Source organism: Heterocephalus glaber, unplaced genomic scaffold (assembly GCF_053883595.1).
Source record: "Heterocephalus glaber isolate CG9 unplaced genomic scaffold, H.glaber_assembly_v1.0 deba00001564, whole genome shotgun sequence".
Classification (NCBI taxonomy): Eukaryota; Metazoa; Chordata; class Mammalia; order Rodentia; family Bathyergidae; genus Heterocephalus; species Heterocephalus glaber.
Genome location: NW_028258351.1, coordinates 3,749,886 through 3,771,358, shown reverse-complemented (window position 1 = coordinate 3,771,358; position 21,473 = coordinate 3,749,886).

Genomic DNA, 21,473 nt, shown 5'->3' with positions numbered 1-21,473 from the left:
TGTCGCCCCCTTCAATCATTTGTACGACAGGAAGAGAACCTAATCCCAAATCTGAAAAACTATGTGATGGAGGATTTACAGTATTAGAAAGCAAACAGTGGCAGGTGTAATTAGGAGAAAAATTTGTCATGCTCTCGACTTGGGGAAGAGAAGGGACGGTCTGGCATCACAATCGCCCCGGTGTTTACCCAGCGTGCGCACACACGCAGGGGAGCGGGCGCTGGCCACAGGCAGATTAATATTTGATGCAAGGAAGACAAACGCATGCTGTTCTTGTTTATTTAGGGTATTGTGAAATACAGTGAAATTTGCAATTTTATTGGATTTGGGGGGACGGTGTTCTGGAGAAGTCTTAAGCAGCATGGTAGGGCACGCACATCTCTCTGGAGCATAGAGGGACCGGCTTTGGTGGCGAGCCCCTTCCACCCCCCTTCCCAAATCCAAACTTCTAGTTCCATTTCCCTCCTGAAATGAGAGCGGATTGGCCCCAGGGGTATGGGTGGAATAAGACAGCAATCTCAGCTGGGCCTCTTAATTTGGAGTTTAGTGGCATGTGGCTGGCACAGGGAGAGGCCATCTCTGGGGGGCTCTTGTCAATTACATGAGGGCTGGAAGCCAGCTCTGGGCAGCTTCAGACACTGGTGACCCTGGCCTGGCTTGTGGGGGGCTGGGAGGAGCAGAGAAAGGTGGGTACAAAGTGGGATAAAGAGCTGTTCTCTTTGTGTCCAACAAACCAGTTGATGGAAAACCCCTTAGAAGGCACGAGTCTAACCTCCCGGTCCCAGCCGAGAGCTGGCTCTCCGTTTCTCTTTCTCCAAGTGGTCAGCTAGCTCCTGCTAACCACATCTGCAGTTTTAGGAGAGTCATTAGCCCATTTCATCACTGGACACCGCACTAAGGAAAACTTTTTCTTACAGTTTCCAAGCTGCACAGTTAGGTTGGGATGGAGGCGGACAAGGATCTGGTCACATGATATGCTCACCTTGTGTTAAAATAAAGGACCCAAGGGGCGGGGATTTAGCTCAGTGGTTCACCGCCTGCTGCGTGAACACAAGGACCCAAGTTCGATCCATGGTACCAAAAAAAAAAAAATTAAGGACCAAAGAGATGGATAAACAGATACTTGTATGTTTCTGAGTGAAGACAAAGATTGGTAACAGTGATTATTTCTAGAGACAGAAATGGAATGAATACAAATGTGGGGATCCAGGCAGGGAGAAAGACTTACTTTTCACCGCTCACTATTTTTGACCAATTTGAATCTTTCATGGTGGGCTTGTACTGTTTTTTTGCTTGTACTATTTTTTCTCAATAAAAATATTATTTCTTCTAAAAATTATTTACGAGTCAAAGAACAGAATTAGGTAAAGAGGAAATAGTACGGTATGAAATAGGATAGGCCTAGAAGAGTAAGTGAGATAAAGAATTTCAAGGGAACAAAATGTACCATAGCAGAATTCACACCCCTATACACACACACACACGCACACACGCACACACATGCACACACACACACACACACACACATACAGAGACAGAGAGAGAGAGAGAGAGAGAGAGAGAGAGAGAGATCATGTCGATCATTATATTGAACCAAAGTCTGCCTGTCTCCTTGGAGCTTCTACCCACTTTCTCACTGTCCTAGTTCTACCAACTGGGTCACACAGAGAAAGTCCCCTCCCTGTGCCCCATGGCAGCCCTTCAGGTATCTGAAGATAGAACAGAGTTCCACTAGAACTGTGCCTGGCACCTATAAATATCTGAGCTGGGTCAGACTGGATCCTGGCACCTTCCCACCCACATTCCTGCCACACATTGCCACCTGTCCTCCAGGACATGGGCTCTCTGCCTCTGCCTATGGTCCCCAAGGATAATCTTCCACTTCTGTGGGGAGCTCAGGGTTGGGCCAGGCCCCCTCCAGTGTGGGGCTGGCTCTGCAGTTGTCCCACATTCTCTGACTTGACAGAGGGCCCGCCTTGTTCAGCATCAAATGTGAACTCCTTAGAGACCGTCTCATTCCTACATTTTAAAGATGAGTAAACTGAGGCCAGAGAAGAGACCAAGACTGGCCGGTAGCCATGGAAGAAAGATCTCTTTGTATCGTCTCCCTTCCGGGAACCCTCTGGAGCTCCTAGCAAGGTGGGACACTGGGGTCAAGGCCAGTGGGAGAAATGGGAGCAACACCAGCCTCTGGCATCTGAGGTGGCTTAATTTCTAGAATAGGTGGCAAGAAAGCCAAAGCTGGGCAAACCAGAGAGGGTCTGAGGTTAAAAGCGGCTTGCAGGGGCCGGGGATTCAGTGGTTTCGCTGCCTGCTATGCAAGCCCAAGGACCTGAGTTCGATCCCCAGTACCAGAGGGAAAAAAAAAAAAAAAAGCGGCTTGCGGAAAAGACAAGGGTGGGGCAGTCCCAGCATGCAGTGCAGCGGCGGGGGCGGGGGGCGGAATGTGGCCATGCTGATGTGTGTGCGCATGCGCATATTTTGTCCTTGCACACATGAACCTGTATGGATGTGTTTGTGTGAATATCCACACAAGTGTGAGTAGTGGAGGGCACGTGTATCGACACCGCCTGGGCAGAGGGTGGGTGTGCAAGTGCTCTCTGCCTCTGCTGCAGCCCTTGGCAAACAACTTGTCTGCATATTCTCATAAATCTGTCTCCTCCCCTAAACTGTGAGCAGAGATTTTGTCTTTTAAAAAAAAATCTCAATGTTCCCAATGCCAGCTGGAGCCCATGGCGTATAGTAGGTGCTCAGTCAACATCTGCTGGACTCGATTCACTTTCCCCGAGACTCCACCCAGAGGAGTCTACACACCAGGAAGAGGAAAAGAACCTGTGCAGCGTGGCAAATGCTTGTGGAGTCTCCCTGTGTACGCGTGGCCTGGCCTAAGGGAACTCAAACTTCACGAAGGGGTGTGTGCATGTGTGTGCATGTGCGTGTGTGTGCATGCACGTGTGGTGTGTGCGTGTGCGCCGGCTCCAACAGCCTCTCGTACTCGCACACAGCCCAGTGACTCCCCAGCTTTGGCTCAGCTGGGTTTCTTCCCCAGAAACCTGGAGCAACTAAAATTAGTATGAAAATGGTAGTGTTCGGTTAAAAGGAAGGGGGGTGGGAAGAGATGAGGGTGCCCACGAGTGCTATTTTATTTCTCAGTGAGAGGATAAAGTGATTTTTCCTACATAATTTTTGATGTAGAGGCTAAATTAGGCCAGAGAAGAGGGACAAAGCAACTTTCGCCCTCATTAGTATTCCGGCCGCGTTGGCCCAGCCACGGCAGTTATGTATTTTTGCAAGTATGCATATAATTTATTGTGGAGAACACAATTTACATGGTAGTCGATGCCTGTTTTATAGCCTCACAAATAGATGTATGAACTCAAGCATATAATGGCCCAACCAGCAGGCGCAAATACGTTCTAAATCTTCTAAATGTGCTTCACAAAAATGTAACTGAGGAATATAAAACAGATCAATTCTTGCATGTTATATATTGGTTTTTGATTTACAAATCTAATCTGGGACATTTCTTCAGAAATGAGGGGATTTTTCCTCCTCCTTCCCCTCTTTTTCCACCAACTCCTCCATACACAGACCTTGCCTGCTGGCCAGGTGCCTTCAAGTGCCGCCACCTCTGGGATGTGCTCAGGTGCCCACTGTGTGCCCGTGTGGGGGCGTGTGCCCTTCCCCAGCTCCTGAGGGTGAACTCGTCTGCACACTGGAAAGCTGTGAGCCCTGGGTGAAAGGGACAGCATAGTTTTGCTCCATCTGGGTGACCTGCCCCACTTGAGGCCAGGCATTCGGGGAGGGGACTAATGACTGCATCCCACGTGGGTGTGGGCGTCTTCCAGATTCCATCCCTCTGGGCTTGGTCTACATGGCCTATTTTCCCTGGGACACAGAGCGGCTTCCTGGCTGAAGCAGAAAGAAGAAACCGGGAGTCCTTAACAAAAACTAAACTAACATTTGTTAAGCTTCATTTTTATTTTGTGTTTTCAAATATTTTAATCAATTTATCTTCATAGATGTGACTTTTTATTTTTAAAATAGCCTATTCCACTCGTAGTTTGAATAGACAAGAGCTATCATGTGGTTCTAAAATGGAATACAATACAGCAAAGTAAATGAGCCAAGTTTGGCTGCATCTAACAACATGAGGGATCGCCACACACAGGTGAAATGCAAGAAGCCCGACCCAAAAGAGCGGCTGCTGTATGATTTGATTTATACAAAGTCCAAAGAATACATCAAACTAAACTCTCATTTGGAGATGGCAAAACATTGAAGGAAAGCCAGAGTACCCGCTGTAGCAGTCAGGAAGGAGGAGGAGGAGATGGGATTAGGTATGGCAGGCCCTTCTGGGGACTGACAGTGTTCTAATTCTGGACTAGGTATACATGAGTCATATTTGACAGGAAAGCAGTTACAAAACAGACTTTAAGGGTTTAACATATAAAGCAAACATCCCAGGTCCACCCTCCCCAGCTCTATCCCCCAAATGACAGCTACAGGTAACATTTCTGGTACTTGGTTTGTTGTTGTTGTTTGCCAGTCTAGAGAAATACTTGGTCAGTCTAGATAAATATTTCTAACTTCTGTTGAACTTTTCAGAGGACCAACTTTGGTTTTGTTGATTTTCTCTGCTGTTTGTCTACTATGTTTCATTTATCTCCACTCTAACCTTTACTTTTTGTTTGCTTTGTGTTTAGTTTGTTCTTCTTTTTCTTATAAAATGGAAAGTTAGATTCTTTTTTTTTTTGGTACCGTGAATCGAACTCAGGACCTTGTGCTTGCGAGATTTGAGATCTATTTTAATGTAGGTGCTTGTAGCTACGCATTTCCCTCTGAGCATGGCTTTTGCTGCAGCCCCTAACTACTGAGATGTTGTGTTTTGATTTTCATTCATCTTGAAGTATTTTTTTCTTTCTCTTGAGTGTTTTTTGACATACTAGTTTTGTGTCGTTTCCATGTCTTTGTGACTTTTCCAAATTTTGTTCAGCTCTTTGTTATGGTTTGTGTCTAGATGTCCCTCCAAAACCTTATGCACTTATAGGTGGGATTTTTTTGAAGCTAGATGGATCTAGGGCATGTGATGCTGGGATTAAAAATGTGTGATACTACATTAATCCACTGATCAGAATTAGTATAGTTCTAGGTGTGGCTGAATGGATTTACTGAAGACAGAAGTCCCACCCTGGGTGTGGGTGGCACCACCAAAAGGCATGTAGCTCGCTGCTGCTGCCGCCTGCCTGCTGCCTGCCACACCATGAACTGTTTCCCCTCTGTGAAGCCCCTCTCCATGCCACTCTGCCTTAGAGCCAGCTGGCTGTGGCCTGAAACCTCTACAAACTAAGCTGAAATAAACCTTACCTTTTTAACTTGTGGTTGTCAGGTATTTTGTCCCAGCAACAAGAAAAGTAACTAAGACACTCTTGTTTCCAGTTTCTTTTTTTATTTTTATTAGTATACATTTGCAATACATTATGATTACATGTCTTGGGGGAAGTTGGTGTGTGTACATACCACATCTTAATTATTTCTTCACCCCTTTCACTTCCCCCCTCCCTCCATCTCTTGATCCTCTTCCCATTTGAGAAAGATCTATTTCTCTATTTCCTATTATCTGTCTTTTATTTTGCTCTTTATTTATATTTTGGGTTTCTCATATAAGAGAAACCATTCAATATTTAAGCTTGTGTGTCTGATTATTCCACTTAACATTGTGGCCTCAAAGTGTGCCCATTTTCCTACAAATGACTCAAGTTTATCCTTCTTTATGGCAGAGTAGTACTCCATTGAGTGTAAATACTGCATTTTCATATATATATATATATATAGTTTATTCCTTTTTTTTTTTTGTACCAGGGATTGAACTCAGGACCTTGCACTTGCAAGGCATGCGGTGGAACCACTGAGCTAAATCCCTGGCCCAATAGCACATTTTCTTTATCCATTTGTCTGTTGACGGACGTATAGGCTGCTTCCAAGATTTAGCTATTGTGAATTGTGTTACTATAAATGTGGGTATGCATGATTTCCAGTTTCACTGAACACCATCCTCAGAATACACCTTGTATGATTTCAATTTTTAAAAATTTATTGAGATTTGATTTGCATCCTAACATATGATCTATCCTTCATGTGCACTTGTGAAGAATGTGTATTCTGCTATGATTAGGTAGAATCTATCGGATCACTAGATACTAGAAAATAGTATCTGTTAGGCCTATTTGGTTTAAGTGCTGTTTAAGTCTTCTATTTCCTTGCTGATCCTCTATTTAGTTACCCAGTGGAGTTTTATATCTCACCTATGTGGTACTTATAATGTATGAGTCAAAACTCCAAATTCAGGGCCTGCCACCCAGGGCAGGGTCAGGGAGGGTCAGTTTTCCAAACAGCATGGTCATCTTCCTCCACCCTGTCCTACAGCCTGGGGTCCTGGGATCTGTATAAAATCCTACCAGCCTCAAGGATCTCCAGAGTTGAGAGGGGTTGTGTAGAACAGATATCCCAGCACACCTGAAAGACCTGGGGCTGCATCCCAGATTCATGTCTCTGAGCTGTGTTACCTTAGACAAGTCCCTTTCCCTCTCTGAACTTCAATTTCCTCATATGTGAAACAGAAAACTGCAGGATCATTGCCACCATTTACTAAGTCCCTATCATGTACCCAGAACTGCACTTATAGAATCTCATTCAATCTTCCTAATGAGCTTGGAAGAGATACGTACCTTTGGCATAGGAGGAAACTGGGGCCCATAAAGCAAAATAATTCACCTCAAACCACAGGCATTTGTATTTGTCATCTTTCCCATCATGGGGACAAAATACCTGACACCCACAACTTAAAGGAGGAGAGGTTTATTTTGGCTCACAGTTTCCAGTGGGTTCAGTCCATGGTCAGCTGGATCTCAGGCAGAAACAGCACAGAGAAGGGGCCTGACAGAGGATAGCTGCTCGTCCAGGCAGCACAGAGAGAAGACAGCAGCCAGGAACAAGAATACACCCTTCCAGGTCACGCCCCGTGACGGACCCTTTCTGACCGGTCCCCCGCTTCTGAATATGAGATTTTGGGGGACATTTTAGATCTAAACCATATGCATCCAGCTATAGTGCTTTTGGGCTCCAAAGCTATAACACAGAACACCGCCCTGCTGCGCAGCCTTCCATTCACTCTGGAGAATGCCTACGTATGAAATAAAGGGACGGGAGATGGACCAAGCATCAGAGGAGCACCATCACTGTGGCCACCGTTCATTTCCTTAGGTGTGATCCTGGAAGAGGATCTAAAGTATTTCCAGGTGAAAGGACCCATCCCTAGGATTTGCTTTGGACTACCCCGGGGCAAGAAAAAGAGGTGTGGTGGGCACAGGGGAAACCAGATGGGCAGTGCTGACAATCCTTGCAAATAAGTGAAGGGCACTCAAGGTTTATTAAGTTCTCTCTTGTTTTTAATGTTTGAAAATGTTCATAATAAAACATTAACACAAACCCTCAGGTGCTCTTGACTCCAGGTAGACTGAGCCATGGGAGAGCTGGTTGCTGTACTCCTCCGGAAGAGTCCCACACCTGGTGTCCCCAGCAGGGTCTGGCCTCCAGGTGGGGTTGGCCTATTGTGTGAACAAGAGGTGGCCGTGGGATGCATGTGTTTCCGTCTTGCTCTGGGACCTGCCTTCGAGGAGACCTACTGTCCTCAAAGTCAGGAAGAGGGAGAGCGCCACGCTCCCCTTGACCCCAAGAGCCTCCCTGAAGGGAAGTAGAAGGAACTACACACACACACACACACACAAACACACACACACACACACACACACACACACACACACACACACACGGGGGTCTCTACCTGGCTGGAAGTGCAGACTGGAGCTGGCCTCCCAGGCTAGCATTTATAGCCAGCATCTCCATGGAAACAAGCTAGTTAGAAGGTTCCCAGCCAGGACCCCTGAGGCCACTTATCTGCACCCCGAGGGCAAGGGCAGCATTAATGGGCTGTCCTGCCCTCCTGCTCCAGCTCTCCAGCATTCCTAGGTGGGGTACCCCACCTCAGTCCCCCTCGGTACCCAGCCCACGGGATAAAGGCCCCACCCTGGGCCAAACACACAGGCACAACTCTCCCTGTCCCACCACCCCACCAGTCCTCTCTCTCTCTCTCTCTCTCTCTCTCTCTCTCTCTCTCTCTCTCATACACACACTCACAGACCCACACACCACATACACATATCACACACACACACACACGCGCGCACACACACACCGAGTAGCTCCAGTCTGAGAAGGCTCTGGCTCAGGCGCCCAGTGTCAAACCCATCGGCGTGGGAAGCTCTGCTCCACTATGTGGCAGTAGGTAAGTTATTGAGCCCCTTTGAGCCTCAGTTTCCCCATCTCTACAATGAGAGTAATTAGAGCAAACCACCTATGTCAGGTTTTTGTTTGTTTGTTTGAGACAGGGTCTCACTATGTAGTTCAGGCTGGCCTTGAACTCACAATGACCCTCCTGCCTCAGCCTCCTGAGTGCTGGGATTACAAGCATGTGCCATCATGCCCCGCTACCATATGCTAGTTTTAAAGATTAAATTTAATCATAAGAACACCATAGGTGCTCAGTGAATGGTTCCTCCTTCCTTGCACTGACCCGAGGCAGGCTCTCCCTTTGGTGGCCCACACTGGGTTGCGCTTGGTTGGGTTTGGGAGTGGAACAGCCTGGCCGCTGGGCTGTACAACAATGCAGCAGTCTGCTCTGAGTAGCTGTGCGTTCTCAGAGCATCCGTCACCTCATCTCTGGGAGGCTGTGGGGTTAAATGACTTATCAAAAGGGCTTAGTACAGTGCTTGGTACATGATTGACGCTGTTCCTGTGGTGATAAGAATAATAGCAACCATGCTGCTGCTGCTGTCCAAGGCAGCCTGGACCGAGACCTTCCAGAGTGCCCAGCTGTCCTGATGTGTAGGCTCAGCTAGTGGCCTGAGGCTCGGCGTGGGCATGTTTTATGTCCTCACATTTAGAAACGCATTCATGCCCGAGACAGAAAGTCATAGCGTGGGGGCTACAGCCAATTCTGCCTGGACCCTTGCTCAGGAAGTAGTGCCATGGGCATTCTTAGAGAGGGCTGGATCCAGACCTGCTCAGCCCTGGAGCCAGACCCCTCACTTGGCAGGGGAGAGGGATGAGGCCCCAAGGGGGCAGCCCTTCACTGACACCCCCCTCCCCGTGGCCAGTAGCAGACTCATCTACATGTCGCCAGCCCTGCAGCCCACCTCAGCAAGGCGGCTCCTCCCTGCACTTCCCACTCACACACTTAGGTAGCTGTGGAAATGGAGTCATGATGGGGTCGGAAGAGACCCCAGTGTTCCACAGGATCCCTCTCCCAGTCTAGGTCTCAGAGAGGAGGAGAAGCCAAACAGTGCCTTTAGAGAGGGCCTGGTGCTTCCCCTGCATCAAGCTGTGGAAACCAGAAAGACTTTAATTTGAAAAACAAAAAAGGATTGATTTTTAGACACATGGATTCCCAAAGCTAGAAAAAGTCTTAGAAATCAACTTGGCCAACTCCTTGCTATACAGATGGGGAAACTGAGGCCCAAAGAAGGCTAGGAGCCACAGCATCTAGAAGGCGACATTGCCTATGAGATTTCCCTGTATGGCCCCTGCTATCTGAGGGGCAAAGATGGATGAGGTCTTCTCTTTGTCCTAATAGGCCACCAATGTCGTGGTGGAAGCAAGTGAACTAAGATAGTGAAAAGAGCGCTATATCTGGGTCCTGGAAACAATGCAGCAAACCACCACAAGCTTGGTGGCTTAAAATGACAAAAATGTATTCTCTTAGTTGCAGAATCCAGCAGTCTGACATCAGGATGACCCAGAAGGAGTCTACTCCGGGGCTTTCTGGTAGCTTCTGGTGGCTGCTGGCAGCCCTTGTTGTTCTTGGCTTGCGGCTACACCACTCCAGGCTCTGCCTCCACCTCCACTGAGTTTCTCTGTGTCTTAAACCTCCCTCTCCTGTCCCATGAGGAAAGCAGGCATTGGATTCAGAGTCCGCCCTATATCCAGAATGATCTCAACACCTTTAACTTAATTACATCTGCAAGGACTATTTCCATATAAGATCACATTTATGGGAAGTAGGGGTCAGGTTTTGGACAGATTTTTTTTTGAGGCACACAATTTGACACATTATAGGAGCTCCCAGGGCCACTGTGGAAGAAGAGGTTTCAGTGACAGCCCTAGATATGACCCTCTCTGTGATGGCCCACCCTCCTAGGCCCAGCCAGTCTGAAGTGTGCCCTCCGCCTTCATTTGCACCCTCCAGAGGGGCACACTCAGATCCATGCCCAGATGTGTATGGAAGCACCAGGTCCTGGAGGGGTTAGGACAGTTGTCACATGATTCCCACAGGCCAGACGCATTTGTGCACACACACACAAATCACACACACACACACACACACACACACACCCCTCTTGCCAATTTGAGGCAGCTTGCAAAAACCTCACAAAGTAAAATAAAAGTTCTATCAGTGGAAGTGAAATTGGGAACCAGCGAAAATGTGGGTAGAGATATCAACACTGGCATCATCCACTGAGCACCGACTGTATGCAGGATACTGATCCGTGCTTCCAGTTTCCCGGGGGAGGAAGGGAGCCTGGTGAAAGGAGACTGATCATCTTGGAATCCTGGTTTCAATTTTTGTTTGTTTGTTTGTTTGGTTGGTTGGTTTGGTTGGTTGAGACAGGGTCTCACTATGCAGTTCAGGCTGTCCTTGAACGCACGATGTAGCAGACTGACCTCGAACTCATTTTAATCCTCCTGCCTCAGCCTCCCAAGTGCTGCAATCACAGGCATGTGCCACCACACCTGGCTAGAATCTGTTTTATTTGTTTTAATTTTTTAATTTTTTTGGTACCGGGGATCGAACTCAGGTCTTTGCACTTGCGCAGCAGGCGGCGAAACCACTGAGCTAAATCCCTGGCCCTAGAATCCCGGTTTTAAATGTGGAAAATCTCCTACACATACCTCTGCCTCCTTCATTCACTCATTTGTTACTAGAGTCAACAAATCTTTACTGAGCACCTACTGTGTGCTGCTGATAAGCACTGATCAGAGCTAGTCTTTGCTCTTTACCATGTGTCCTCCTGGGTTGTCTGTCCTGTGCCCTTCTGGCTAGGACCCTGCAGGGAAGCAAGACACAGAGGCAGAGGCCAGAGCCCAGCCCAACCCAGGAATGGGAAAGACTCCATACTGGACGTGCTGCTAGGCTGCTTCCCATACTGAGTTTTGCTGATTATGCCATAATGCAGTGTGACCTTGGGCTACAAACCTAGCTTCTCTGCTCTCCCACAGCCTCATTTGTGAAGTGGGGATAATTAAGAATGGAAGGACCAGGGTACCAATGTTGGTTTCTTGGTTTTGACAAATGAACTACAGTGACATAAGATAATAACAACTGGGTATGGAATTAATATGAGAAAATTAAAAAATGGAAACAAAGTCTTTGTAAATAAGGAGGGGTGGAGGGGTTGAAGGGAGGCCAGGGGAAGGGGGAAAAAATAAGAACCAAGAGAGAATATGTAAAGGTACAAATTTTCAATGATGAATATCATTAATTGTATACCTAAAATGTACTGATAAAATTAATTTTTAGAAAACCAACTGGGCGAGGGATTTAGAGGAACTCTCTGTGCTATCATTGCAACTTCTCTAAAATTATTTATATCTTAAATTGTTCTAGCTGGGCAAGGTAGCACACACCTGTTGTCCCAGCACTTGGGAGGCTGAGGCAGGAGGATTGCCGTGAAATCAAGGCCAGCTGGGGCTAGTGAGTTCAAGGCCAGCTTGAACTTCATAGCAAGACCCTGTCTCAAAAATAAAATAAAATAATTCTAAAATAAAAGGTTAATTTACACAGTTACAAGGATCTATCTCATGACTTTGTAGTGAGGAAGACTTATTGATCATGTTATAAGTACTGATGGTTATTACTTAATTCTCACAAGATATTGTGGAGGAAATTTATTACTCTTCTTTTTCAGACCAGCCAGAAAAGTTTGATGTCTTGCTTATAGTCGTACACATAGCATTATTCAACATGGGTGTTCAAACTCAGGTCTAAAATGCTCAAAAGGCCACAATCCTAACCCTAATCCTAATCCTAATCCTATCTTAGTACCTTGTGCATTTTAGGCAAGTACTTTACCATCTACAACCCCCCTCCTATTTTCTGAGATTAGGTTCTTGCTATGTTGCCCATGCTGGCCTTGAACTTGCGATCCTATTGTGCCACCATGCTCCACTGGGGATTGAACCAGGGACCTCACACTGAGTCACATCCCCAGCCTTCCCCCCTTTTTGACACAGAGTATTGCTAAGTCACTAAGTTGCTCAGGCTGGGCCTGAACTTGTGATCTTCCTGCTTCAGCCTCCCAGAGTGCTGGGATTATAGGCATGCACCACCAGGCCTTGCTAATATCTTAGTACTTTTAATGACAAAGAAATGACTATTCCACCAGAAATAGGTCTATAAGTGAGGAACTAATTGTTATAATGATAAATGAACAAATATGCTTTTTTATAGCTGCCCTGGCTGAGCTTCGTCCCATTCCATGGGATTGCAGGAAGTGCATCAGATTAATTAACCAGAGTCCACAGTTTATGCCGACCCCGGACATCCTTGGTGTTTCCCATAGCACAGCCAGGAATGCATTGCTCAGGCCTCAGCTCCAAAGGTCAAGTGGATGCCCATGGTCCCACCCCAGTGCCCTGAGCTAGCACACCTTATCTCGTGGGGACCTACTCTCCAATATTTTAACTCAGGGGCTCAGAACAAACCCATGGCTCTCTTTCTAGGAAAGTCTCTTCCTCCAGGGTGCTGGACACCATGGTTCTGCTTGTGCAACTTGGGACTGGTTGAGTTTTTGAGCAGCCTTATTTCACTAGCTTATTATTTTACTTATTTTTAGAAGGAGGCGAGATCCAGGCCACTAGAAAGTCCCCAAATCAGAAGACAGAGTGTTCCAGTCCTTGTGTCTATGCAGCAGTGTGGCTTGGGTAATCCTTTAATCTTCCTAAATCTTAGTTTCCTCATCATAACACAGGTGAGGAACTACCTAGTAACAATACTTTTTGTACCTACCTTTCCCTCAAGCAGTCTTAAATGAGATGGAATGTCCAAGTTAGGATCCCACCACTAGCCCTGAAGCATGGCACATCCCACCTGGGCCCTTAACTTCACTTCTCTTACATCCCCTCCTCCACGAAGTATGTGATTTCCCTGAGGGCAGCAACATATTTTATTTACTCTTAGATCCCCCGGTGCCTAATAAGGTTACTGGTAGAAAACATTTGTATAGCACTTTCTCCTGGCCAAGATCAACCCTGAGAGGCCCATCCTGCTATCCTTATAGATGAGAAAGATGTGGCCCAGAGAAATGCCCAGCCCTGTGACTTGGCACATAAAAAATGTCCGATGCGGGCCGGGGATTTAGCTCAGTGGTTTCGCCGCCTGCTGCACAAGCATAAGTACCCGAGTTCGATCACCGGCACCAAAAAAAAAAAAAAAAATTTAAAATGTCCAGTGCATTTTTGTTAGATAGATGGAAGGGTGGATGGGTGAGTTAATGAGTGGGCAAGAAGATGGGTTAATGTACGCAAGGATAGATAGAAGCATGAGTGGGCAGATGGAATGGTAAATAGATGAACATAGCAGGTGAGATGGGTGGGCAGGTAGAAAGATATATGGATGAGCAAAGAGGTGGATGGATGGATTGGTCAGGCAGATGGAAGGATGGATGGATGGATGGATGGATGGATGGATGGATGGATGGATGGGTGGGTGGATGGGCGGATGGGTGGATAGATGGTAGGTATGAGGATGAGTGAATGGATGAATAAGCAGATGAGTGGATAAGTGCGTGGGGGTTATGAAAGTTCCTGTGTTGCCAAGTTCTAAGAGCGGGGAGACTACTTGGGACCAGTGAAAAGGTGGAGGCATTTAGATATAGCAAAAGAAACCCTCACCCACAAGTGAGAAGAGGCTAGAACCAAACAGGTCCCCCAGCAGACCGCCGTTTCCCAGTCCTGAGGATTTCTCCTCCCCAGCCTTGACACCGCCCCAGGACCACCCCCCACCCCCCACGCCTGTGTCTGAAAGGTTGGCAGAGGCAGTGGGTAGGCGGGCGGCTTGTTCCCTCATTGTCAGCGGTAACCTTCCTCCCGGCTGCTTGTTCTTCGTAATGTTACACTTGTCTTCCTGCAACACTTGGATACCCGAGCCAATTTTGTCATGCAAATGAATTCAGCCCATTGTAAATCCCGCGGAGGGCGGTGGGTGTCTTGGAGTCAGCCAGGGGCGGGGCTGCTCTAGAATAGCTTCCTGCTGCTCCCTCACAGCCACTGAGGAAGGAATTACAGACTCTTGCTGCAGACCCTCCTGGCCTTTCCTCCTTAGAATCCAAGACTGTCAGAGCCAGAACGAGCAGTACTGATGCATCTTTTTCCATTATTGGGTAATAAACTGAAGCTCAGAGCATGCCAGTCCTTTGCACACAGCCACACAGCCAGTTAGCCAGGGTTTGGCCAAATCTGACTGGAAGTCATCCTCTCTACTGGGTTGGCCTGCACCTGCCACTGTCCGCATTCAAAGACCTCTTGCCTCCAGGATGGCTTGAATCCACCCTCCACCCAACCCTAGCTCTTAGAGGTGACTCTGAGATCTTCCATGGACCAGGAGATCCCATTAGCTAGCTTTGTTATAGGGGCAGGACTGAAATGTGGACAGCGATCAGCCTGCTGTGGGTGGCCAGATTGTCTAGGGGACAGTCTGTGGTCAAGGCAGGGCAGGTCTCATCCAGGGAGGATGGCCAAGGCCAGGCTAGGCTGCCAGGTATTTCTAGGGAGAGGTGGGATATGAATACCAGATGTTCTGCCAAGGAGGCCAGACTGGAACCGATGCCAGGGCATCTGCAGCAGGAAAAAAGCCAGGGAGGAGGAATGTGTGGGTGCAAAACTAGCGATTGAGCTCAGGGGGCTGTCTAGGGAGCCCACAGGTGAGCTCTGCTGGGGTAGGGAGATGAAGGGCAGAGAGGCCAGGTGGCAGCATGAGGCATGGGAGGAAAGAGGGGCTGCTGTTTGTGCAGGGCTGCAGCAGGCCCAGTTTTCCACCCCAGCCTCAGATAATTCCCACAGGAATTCTGCCAGACTGGAAAGACGAAGAAGAGTGAGTCTGGGGATATTTCATTCCAAATCCATGAGATTCCGGCATTCCGGAATCTATGTTCTTTCTACTGTGCACTCTGCCACTCCGGCCACCAAATTCTGCCAGCAGGGATCAGCCCTTCACTGCGCTGGTAGCAGCAGGGTGTGGAGAGGCAGGGAGTTAGGAGGGTGGAGTGATTTTCCAGGATGTGAGGATTCCATGCAGTGTGGAACACTCAGGGCCCCAGTGAGGTGCAGACTAAACTTCCCACCTCTGGCATTTCAGGCCCTTCCCAGCATGCCCCAGCTCCGAGACCCATGCACACAGCCACCTTGGGCTGCTCCTGAAGAACCATGCCCTGTTCCTCCTTGCCTCGTCCATCCTCTTGGAACGCCCTTCCCCACCTCGTCCTCTTTCTGATCGTCAGGGCTTGAATTGGCTGTCTCCCTGACCTTCCTCCACCCGGAAAGTGCCAGCCCCTCCCTCCACTGCACTCACACCTATCTCCTTGGCTATGCACCAGAGTTCATGTTATGTTGGTTTTCCTCACTGATCCTAAAGGGCCAGGGTGACTCTCACTTGTCCACACTGAAGACTCTGTGGTCAGCAGCCCCAGCGCAGGCTGCAATCTTCAGCGTCTGTCTGGGGCCCCCATTCCATCCTGATTTTATCTCCCCATCACCAAATCCCTGTGCTGGTGATGAGCTCCTTTTTCAGCAGCCTGAGCCCAACCAGATGCACATCATCAACTGCTACAAGGGCTCACATTCCCGAGGCTGGCCCAGGCCATTCTGAGGAGGCTGCAGACTGGAACGGCCTTAGATATGGGCTCAGGGCCCTGGGGCCAGTGGCAGGGCCCTGGGTCCCCTCTGTCCCCACAAGCTGCATGCACCAGTGCTCTTTCCTTCCTGGGTGGGCCCCCAGGCAGAAGCAGCCCAGAAGGCAGGGTACTGCAATGGAAAGCAAGTGCCCAGGTGAGACCTGGCCCTTTGTCCATTCTGCCTGCGGCATGCAGTGTGCCCTGGGATGAGCCCTTTCTTCTCTGGGCCTTGGTTTCTCATGAGGCAACTGAGAAGGATGGACGCTGCCAGAGCCAAGGCCTCGGCGTTGTGGAAGCAAGGTCCAAGCTAAAACATTCACTTCTAGCACAGATGCCTCCTCCAGAGACCCCAACCCCTGGGCCAGGTGAAGGAGGAAGTACTGAGCTGCACAGGCAATCTTTAGGGCCACCCAAGAACAGTCACTGTGAAGACAACAGCAGGTTTACCACCACGTAGTACGTCCAGGTGTTGGGCTAACAAGCCTCGCAGAAATGACCTCATCAGGCCTTATGCTGTCCCCATTTCACACAAGGGCAAAGGCCCAGAGCAGAGCCCTTGTCTCAAGTACAGTCCTGCTGGCCCTGGCTCTACTTTTCCACCCTATGGCTTGGCCCTGGCTGGCTTTAGGGCTTCGTGTGAGGGCACTGTGAGCCTCTTCACCAGACTGCCCGCTTCCTTTTGGTGGTTTTACGTGGTGGGTGGGATAGACAGAGGAGGGAGGAGAATGATACATGCAGTGTCTTCCGGTCTGGGTTGCCCTGTAAAATGTGTGCATGGCACCCCACAGTGCCTGGACTCTCCACAGGAAGGGAGAAGCCCACCTGTCATAGTATTCAGAGTCTATGACCCCCTCACATCTCCACGTGCAGGGTGGTGGCTGTGGGATGCTCACAGCAACTGCACCTATGAGGTAAGAACCACAGGAACCTGCAGTGCCCTCCCTCACTAGGCACACCCCGTCCCTTCTCCTGCTCCAGACCTCAGTTTCCCCATCTGTGCAATGTCAACATGGAACCAAAGAACTGCCCCACCCCCGCATCGCTCTGTCACTAGCCCCAGGCACCCTGCTCAGGAACACACTGGGGCACCCTTGGAGGGCCCAGGCCAGGACTCTGAGACACAGCGCCTATGGGCCATTCATCAAGGGCCCCGGGGTGCTTGGGGCTGCGGTAATGGTAATGACGCCGCCCTCAGCTTTTGCAGGCGTAATGTATGCCCCACGCTGTCGCCCCAGTCACTCAATCCCAGCCGGTCTGCGGAGGCCGAGATAGTCCTTAATGAGAAGAGCCCCGGCTTTATCTGCTTTCTACTTCAGCCATTATCTCTCCCAGTCTATAGACACGCAGTTACCTCTGACAATAATGCTCAGAGGCAACAAATGCTGATGAGTTTTCTATGCAGTCCGCACAATAAGTCTATCAAAACAACCTCGGAAAATTATGAACCCCCGTGACAGACAAATACAACCGGCTTCAGCGTGAATTTAGAGCCCCCAACGCTACGTTTCTTTTAATTCTTCAGGCTTCCCTTATCTCTGCTGTTCCTCTTCTGGTGGGGAGATAACAGTAATTCTTCTCTGTGCTGGTGTTGTTTTTTTTTTTCTTTCCCTCCCCCACTCCTTTGCTTTTTTTTTTTTTTTCCACCCACTGAGTGAGATGTTTTCGCGTCTTTCTGCTTGCTAAAGATAAAGGGTTAAAGACCAACTTATGTTGGGTGCTGGGGAAGCGGGGAGGGGGCAGGGGAGAGAGGGGGAAAAGTAATCAGCATTCAAGAGATTGCTATCGGAGAAGCCGCGCAGAGAACAGTAATTTTGCTGGCTTCGGCTAGGGCTCTCTCCACTCCCCCCCACCTTTTTTATGAATGCACATAATGCCTGGAGTGTTGGGGGCAGATAAAAGAATTAGCAGCAGCCAGGGGGACGGAGGCCCAGAGAACAGGGGAGAATTAGAATGTCTATCTTTGTCTCTTCCGGCTCATCCAGCCAGCCGAGGCTCCCGGCTCGTAAACAATTTAATCTTTTTGCTACAGTTAAAATACAAAGACAGCAAACCTCCTTCTTCCAAATGGAAAAGGGAGGAGGAGGGGGACAGGAGGAGAGGATGGGGCTGGGGGCTGAGGGCTGGGGCGGGGGTGAGGAAGACAGAGACGAAAAGGGCTGACACCACGAACTTTGCTTGCGGCTGTGGGTTTAACCCCTGGGCCTTTGAGATCTCAGAAATGCGCCCCAACCCACCCCGACCCGTGCTGCCCCCGCCTGGGGGACTCACACAGCCCAGACCTGGCTTGGTCAAGCCCATCTGAGGACTGGAGGTGAAGCCATTGAGGTTGGGAACCTTGCTCCTGCTGAGGGTGCCTGGTTGCCATCTTCCTGGGAGGTGCAGCTGTTGGCCCATTCGTGCCCCTCTCCTTCTTTACTTGGCCCCCTCCTAGCAAGGCCTGTCCTTAGTCCTTTTCTCCTTCTCCTCTCACTTGCTCCCTCTTCTCTTGACTCCTAGGCTCTAGTGAGAGTTGTCAAAGCTTGAAAAATGAGCACGCCTTCTCTTCCCCATCAGGCTGCACACTGCCAGGGCAGGGGCTACCATGGTCCCCTCTGCACTCAGGGCAAGGACGGGGCTGTTTAGAATAAGGGCTCCACCCTGAGACCAGCGATGGTGGAAGACTGAGATGGACCTAAAGATGTGTTCCTCCTCCGCCCCCCTTGCACTGTCTCACTCTCTCTCACACACACACACACACACACACGCACACACACAGTGAGGGGACAGGGCTCTTGGGGAAGATCACCACCTCCAAAGAGGAGCCCTTCTTAAAGGATGGGTCATTCTGAGGGACCTGAAAAATACTGAGAATAAAGAAGCCTTCTGAGGGCCCCTAGGGACAGAGGATTACAGGAGGGAAGACCCCCTAGAGCCCAGGGAAGCCAGTGGCCCACACAACCAATCAACTGGCCATCTTGGGCCAGCCAGTGTCCCCAAGTGCTCATTGTACCTCCACACTGTGGGCATTTTTAGCCATTCCAGCTGGATCCTTGTCACATGCAGTAGTTTTCATAAGATGAAGTTGGAAGCTGGCTCCTACCTTTCTCCTTTTGTGCTGCCTGTGGAGTACTGATCCCCATGTACTGACACTAAATTTACCACTCTCTGAGAGCTTCTCTCCTGCTCACCTCTGAGTGCCTGAGCCCAGCACAATGCCTAGCTAAGCCTGCTGAATGCTGGCTGAGCGATTTGGCGGCTGAATTGGCAAGTGAATGAACAAGTCAAATAAAACAGAACAGGGGGAAGAGAGTAGGTAAGAAAGGAGCTTCTTTGGCAACAAACACACACTTGAAGAGGGACCACTTGGGAAAAGAATGGGGATAGGAGCAACTGGAAGGAAGAAAAAGGACCAAAAGAAGGATGGGGGTATGGTCCAGGGAGCTGTTTCCCCCTCCCCAGGTTCTACCAGCCAGTGACACTCAGTTCATGAAGAAAACCAAAGCAGTGACCCAAACTCAGTTCTGTCCAAGCTGAGGTTCAGCCCCATTCGGATGGAATTCCCTAAGCCCTTGTCATGGGGCCCTTCCCAGGAAGGCATGCGGGGAAACCATGAGCCTGGGATCAAGGGAGCTGGGCTCACCTGTGAGTGCTCCTCGGCTGTGTAAACTTGGGTGGGCTGAGCTTTGGGTCCCCCATCTGTGAAACGGAAACAGTAATGACCGCTACCTTAGAGGGCTGGGTTAGCACACAATAAGGACCCGGCGTGTGTTGGTCACACTGAGTAAAAGAAGTAACGCAGTATCTTGTAATGACAAACATAGCAGACACACACAATAAACTAAAGATGCTAAAAATATCCCGAAGTGCCACAGAGAAGCTATCATTTTTTTTTTTCTTTAGTCATTCACCTACCACTGTCTTTTCCTCCTGGGAAAAAGGAGGCTGGGTGGAACCATCTTGTGTGGATAAAGCTGCTTCCCCAGCTCCTGCATCTCCTCTCATAGCTGAGGAGTGAGAAGTTCAGGAAAAGCTCTTAGGAGACTCCATGGAGGTAGAGTTATGCCCCAAGGAGCTGTAGCAATCAGCTGTCTCTGTAACTTTTCAGATAACATCCAGCCTTCCTGTTACTTCACACATGTGACCCAGGCCACGGTCTCCTCCAGTCCCAACTCCAAGCCCCATTTCAATACACGTCCTTTCTCACTCCCAACTCCAATGTCACCCTAAAAATGACCTTCCAGGTATTAGAAGATGTGGGGGACTTCCCCATTGATTATGCCCAAAGTAGGCTGTAAGCAGTGTAGGCTGTAAAGAGTTAACCCCACAATTGGCTTATTTATAGACGTGAGTCTGGCTGAAGGCTATGCAATGAGGTAAGAGTGACTCTTACCCAAATTCCATTCCCAGAGTTAAAACCTTCTTTACTAAAAAGACAAGGTTAATTATTAACTACAACCTACATTTTGCCTGTTCTGTTCCTAATTCAAGAATGCTTTGTGTTTGCCTTTACAAGCCTTGCCTGGATCAGCAGTGTGTCCATAGCAACTCCATGTCCTCTCATGTAGCCCCTTTACCTCAATCTAACTATGATGTCACCAATAAATATTGACAGCTCTGGGTGTTCAGGGCCTTTGTTCAGCCTTGCTTGCATGAGCTTTGGTCATCCTGGCTCCCTGTATCTCTGTCTCTTTCACTCTGTCTCTAAGTCTTTCATCTCACCATGCATCGTAGCACTGGACAGATCAGAATCTGATGCAAGGGGCTCTCATCAGAAGAGATATGGGAAATAAATATAGGTATCAACATGGGTTTTTATTAACAATGCTGAAATGACAGTTTAATGTTGAATATTTCTCTTTTTTTTTTGGCACTAGGGATCGAACTTGGGACCTTGTGCTTGCAAGTCAGGTGGCGGAACTACTGAGCTAAATCCCTCCGGCCCCTAGTGTTGAATATTTGTGACCCACAACTGGGTAACAGTTATTCTCAAATGTATGTTAAATATGTATCATCTTGGTCATGTCTTAAGCCAAGACATCCCACACATCAGAATCACTTGGGCAGCTTTAAAAAAATTAGCTTTGAGCCCAACCCTGGAGATTACAAATCAGAATGTGCATAAGCAAGCGTGGATTTTGGATTTGAGGGGCAGGAAAGCAGATTGCTTAAAAAATCTCAGATGGTTCAACTGGTGACCCTGGTTTGGGATCTGTTATCTTTAGCCACAAAGGCTTTATTTTGCTCATTAATTCAACAAATACTTTCTGAATACCTCCATCGTCTTCATGAGTGTTGGAAGGAGGGATAAAAAGAAGCTGAAAAACCTGGAAGGCACAAGAAAGCAGCATCTAATCACTCAGTACAGAGCCCCACTCCCAGCCTCAGTCCACAAAACCCACCCCTTCTGAGATCCATAGGGTTTGCTGCTTATTCTTTACTTAGGGACTGAGCAGGAATACACATTAACTAAGGATGTAAAAGCACCAAGCC